The following is a 6000-nucleotide window of genomic DNA, read 5'->3' on the forward strand; positions in this document are numbered from 1 at the left end:
ATTTTTGTCTGAAGGTGGAAAACAGGATTTACTTCTTTAAGCTCTTTGGTCTTAAAACTACTTTGCTAATACAAAACGAAAATCATCACAGTGGACAAAGCACTCAACTTTTTTAAATCTTAGGAAATGTTTGAAGTCCAGACAAAACATTTAATAGAATTAAAATTAAAACAACATGGCAGATGTGAGAATGTAAATTCTTTACATTCTCTATGGCTATATAATAAAATACATAAACACATAACCAAATGTCTACAACACATACTTTAAAACTGCTCACCACTTACCTTTTTCCATTAACATACTGTCTTCTAGATCTGGAAAATTGTAGTACTGTTGGGATCATAAATGTCATTTTATATAGATTGCATCAGGGAGTTTGTGTATAACTGTGTGTGGGTACATACATGCATACATAAAACCTTTTATAAATTGAAGGAATGCTTGTGGTATTTTCCCAACACCACAGAGATGATAATTGGGTAGAAAGAAATGATCCCATATTTTACCACAAACTTACTCATAAGTTTTTGAGATTGTGTCTTGAAAGGCAGTGAACTGTAACGTTATGAAAGGATTCTAAATATGTTTTATTACCTAAGTTGTCATAGTTTAGCCTACTTCCTTGCTACTTGGTTTGCATTGTATTTTTACAACAAAAACTGCATTGTGATAAATATCCAACATTGGGCAAAACCATGTAATATTTGCAGTCATTAGTTCACTTATTTGGAAGGAAATTTAAAAGGTGTTTATGGCATACTTATATTTAACACCAGAACACCACTTTCCCATTTGTTAATAAAACAGGGATTCTGAATGCCCAAATGCTTCATTTTATAAAATTCATGTTTAGGTCAAGCAAAATTGTATTTTTACTTGCTTGCTTGTTTGTTATATACAAATAGTCCTTAACTTATGATCACAATTTAATAGAATTTCTGTTGCTAAGCAAACAGTTTAGTGCATTGAACCTGATTTTACAACCTTTTTGCCATGGTTATTAAACAAATCACTGTGCTGCAGCGAATCATATAGTTGTTAAGTGAATCCAGCTTCCCCCATTGACTTTGCTTGTCAGAAGCTGGCTGGAAAAATCCCAAATGGTGATCACATGATCCTAGGATGCTGCAACCATTGTAAACATATGCCAAGCATCCAAATTTTGATCATGTGACTGGGGATGCAGCAATAGGAGTAAGCGTGAGGATTGGTCAAAAATCACTTTTTTCAATGCCACTGTAATTTCAAATGGTCACTAAATGAATGGTTGTAAGTGGAAGACTATATTTCTACTCTACACAATATAGTACCACATGCTATTTTCTTGAAAAGTAACTTCAAAATCTGTTAAAATAAAACAGCAAATAGTGTAGTCACAGGTGTCTATAACATTACAGCACATAAAAAACACCACAGTAAAAGTAATGATAAAACAGCCTTGGAAATTGTCTATGGAGGTTCTCAGTCATCCAGGTCATGGTTGTTCCAAAGGTGCTTTTCAAGAGGCAACTGGATTTCTGGTTTTTCTTTGAAGACATTTAGCTTCTCATCAAAGAAGCTTCTTCAGCTTTCCCCACCAGTCAGAGCTGAAGAAGCTTCCTATGATGAGAAGCAAAACATCTTCAAAGAAAAAGAAGGAAATCCAGTTGCCTCTTGAAAAAACACAGCATTGGAAATTATTTTTAAATATTTCCGAGATTACACCAGGAACCAAGAGAACTATGATGAGTGCCAGGTGAGTTTCTCCATAGAGGGCACTCCACAAAATATCCCTGGGGTCCATTACGGAAATATTTAATTGTTCCTTAGTTTTATATTCTTTAAAAATAAACCCACGTTTGAAACTGTCATAAGCAATTTCTATTATGTCTGTAAATGTGACACATTTTACTTTGTAAATCATACGCTTCTCTAGCGCAAAGTAATCCAACACAGACTTCCATACTTTGTTTTAACATATGAGTCAAATAAGATTGCAGAAAGTTAACAGGCCAGACGGGACCATTTTCCATTCCATTTTGTGCATGTCATGATTCTTTTCTGGACATACACATACATATGTTAGACACCAAGAAGCTACCAAGAACAAAAGACAGAACTGTAATAAATGTCAGAAACAAGCTTATTTAGATAACAAATAGCCAAAATGCTCATACCTACTGTTCCTAAATCCTTTTTAATCTTATTACGAAAGAGGCAATCTAACAATTTCATGTTTTGCTTTTAAACTAACAAAGCTAATTAAGCTCTTAACACAGAAAGACCCTTGCTACAATCAATGTTGTAAAGATAGTTCTTTGTCTGTAGGTGGCATTAACAGTCTCTAAAGATGAGCAACTCTCTCTTAAATTCTTACTATAAGCTTTTGGAGTGGGGAAGGGGGGTGTTAGTGAAGTAGGCCTTAAATGTTTTTAGAAATATGGCCAAACGTCTCAGTGTATTTGGAAAAAAAATTCATTTTGAAAATATGTAGAATTGTTCGGATTGTCAGCATACCTGGTAAGAAATCTCAGTGATAAATGAATCCATCCTTCAGATTTGAAATAGAAAATACATTGCAGGATCCAATCTGGATTGGGCACCAAGGCCAGAGGTTTAGTCTTCTGAGTTGCCAGGGATACATATTTTTGTCTTCATTCATGAGAAAATACATTGTTAAAGGCAAGGGGTTTTTTTCCAGCAGAATGTTTTTATTTTTATTATATAGTTGGATTCATGGCCTAAATGTTCTTTCCAGCTCTATTTATTTTATGATTCTAAAAGAGTCAGATTTCCCCACTTTTTTATTGATGTGCTATGCAATATTCTATATTGGCAAAGAAGTGAGCTTGGTTAATATGGGCTGACTCACTGGCTTCATACTCAAGTACCCCATCAATCTAAAATGAACAGGGGAGAAACTGTTCATTCCGTCAGAAACTGGCGGAAATGGGAGGAGGAGTTAAATGAGACATTAGTTTAGAATCACTAGGTAGCCGCAAAAGAATGAATTTTACCATCAAAACCCTTGAATGCCAGTTGACCTTTATCTAATTTTGTCCAGATACAGACCATTAGTCTGAGAAGACTCCTGTGCATAGACTTTAGCAATAAATCAGTAAATTAAAACCTCCACATGGGAATCTGGTTTTTTGAGCCTGACACAACTGGTTACTACATTATGATCAGTGAATCTCAACTTTGCAGTGTAAGAATTAAGCATCATGATGGTGAATGTGCCTTATTATACAAGGATGTTGTAGTTATCAAAATGAAAAATAAATTTACTATATTGATCTAAATCAAAAACACATTGTGAAGAAGAATATGCCTCCCTCACCAGATTTTATTGGAGAAATACAGCCAAATTAAGCAGGCTGTATTAAAGTAAGCAGCAAGGTTTAGTTTTGAAATAAATGCCAATCTGGAAAACAATGCATCTGGAGTCCAGAGCTTAATAATCACATTCAAACCAAAATATCTGTCATTAGGTGACTATGTCATAACTTCAATCTACTGATGTTACATATAATCAAAGGCAATTAATAATAAGAGAACAATATCATTACATTATTAAAAGACAGGTTTCCCTAAGCCTTCTTATAGTGTAGTCATTCATCAAACAAGTGTTTTTAAATATACTACATAAAAATCTCCATGACAACCTATTCTGCAGATAATACAATATTTAATGCAGAATATGGTTATACTATAGAAGAATGACAGAATTAATTTACAATACACTTCTAGGTAAGCACCTTATTACAATGTTTTACAAATAATTATAATTTCAATATAAAATAAAGAGTGGCATACATATGGCATCTTAGCTAAAATTATTTTCTCTTCTTGCTTGTATACATTAACACTTGTCAAATGCAATAGCTGAATGACTATTGGTTACCTAGAGGCACCATTTCTTGAAACTAGATGCAGAGAACAGTGAGTGACATACATGAATGAATTTCCTAATATAATTTATCTACAGTCTTCCTTTTGGTGCCTTCTTACCTTCCTTTAGGAAATATAGGTAGTAGACTTTCTTATACAGTTGACTGGCCATTGTGAGAAGAGACTAATAGACTAGATGAGCCAGGGCTCTAATCCAGAAGAGCAGATAAGAATTGCAGAAAGAAGAAATGTAGAAATTGTACAAAGTCTTACTGTTTTATTATCAAATAAATGCATTTTGCATGAATCATATGAGGTCATTTGGGTCTTCTCTATCCACACAAAAATGTTCTTTTCTTTATAAAACAAAGGTCTGAAACTCATTCACAGAGACATAAAATGTTTATTGAGAAACACAAAGCCAACGTAAGTTTTTGAGATACATGTTCCTAATCTCCTGCTGAAAATATGCCTTTACTTTAGTCAACTAGTGAAAATTGACAATGAAGTATCAAAATGGATAGCTTCTTCCTTTTAGGATCAACTATCAAATCAGGGATGTGTTTATAACTACAAAGATCAAAATAGGGGAAACCATGATATTCTCTATGACATTCTATGGAAATGAAAGTTGGACTTTTTAGAAGTAGGATAGGAAAAATATTGATGGCTTTGAATTTTGATGTTGGAGAAGACTTCTGAGAATACCATAATCAGCCAAGAAAACAAACTAATAGACTACTGAACAAATCAACCAAGAGTACACACTTAGGACATAAATGGCCATTCTACATCAAGCATAATATGTAAAGATTAACTAACCGGAGAAGGCTTTAATGCTGGGAAAAGTGGAAGGAAAGAGAAGAAAACGATTACCACCAGCAGAATGGATGGGTTCAGCTATGGTGGCAATCAGTACATTGGGAAACTTAAAAAAACAGAGAAAATCTACATGTTGCTAAGAGTCAACATCTATATATTAACATAGATATGTTAATATAATATTAACTGAGTTAGAGCAGGCATCTGCTCCATAGGTGACTCTTAAGTGCCAACTAATAAACTAATCTTAATATTTTTGCCTAGAAGCTAAGGTCAGAATCTAATATTTTTGGATTTCATGCATATAGCCATGTTATAATAATTCGAATAATGATATGTTTTTGTAAAACACAGATGACAATTGCTCAGTCATTTTTAATATCATGAAATCTTCCCTGTCCTGAACCTGGTGGAACTGTAGTGTAAACTTGGGGTAACTGTAGTATCAACTAAACCAGCGGTTGCTAACTGGTGGGCTGTGGCCCACTGGTGGGCTGTGAGAAAATTTTGGTGGGCCGCAGAGAAATGTCACCCCCAGAGCACCCCCCTAAAACAATCCAGGCTGCACAGGAACACAAGGCTGCACTGCCCACATGGCCTGCGGGAACCCTTCCCACCCACTCATTCCTTACTCAGCAAATTTGCCTGCTAAATTGCTATTTTTCCTCTTTTTTTCCAACCATCAGCTGTTCTGCTATGCCGGGAGATTTAGATTAGCTAGGAAGCAGGAAATAGTTGGATCTCTTGCTTTCTAGCTAGTCTTTAGACCTTCAGCTCTGCTTTTAAGCATAGCCGAACCTCCCTTAGGACTGTTGTTTCTATTATTCAGTGCAGACTCATGGTAAGCAAATTTTATGTGACAGACTCAGGTAGCCGATGACAGTTAGATAGATCACTGAATGATTCTGTGAACAACTCAATCTGCCTGCCTGCTTTGCCTGATTTTGGGTAAAAATTGCTTTTTTAAAAATAAAAAAATCAATATTTATATAAATATTCTCTTATTTATAATTTATAGTATTTACATACATGCCGAGCCAGTCACATGACCACCAAGCCACACCTACAAATTAGGCCATGTCCACAGAACTAGTTAGTGGTCCCTGGGATTTAAAATTATGAGTTTGGTGGTGCCTGAGATCCAAAGGTTGGCGACCCCTGAACTAAACTAATGTGGATCAGAAAATGTTTGTCAAGGAAACTATAACCACTTTCTACCGACCAGATTCTCTTCCTAACAAATCTGAATTCTAAATTAGTCTTCCTGCAAATAATAGTTTTCTTTTCCTTTGTGATAGGGAGAAA

Source organism: Pseudonaja textilis, chromosome 4 (assembly GCF_049901715.1).
Source record: "Pseudonaja textilis isolate UNSWEBS1 chromosome 4, rPseTex1.2, whole genome shotgun sequence".
In the NCBI taxonomy this organism is placed as follows: domain Eukaryota; kingdom Metazoa; phylum Chordata; class Lepidosauria; order Squamata; family Elapidae; genus Pseudonaja; species Pseudonaja textilis.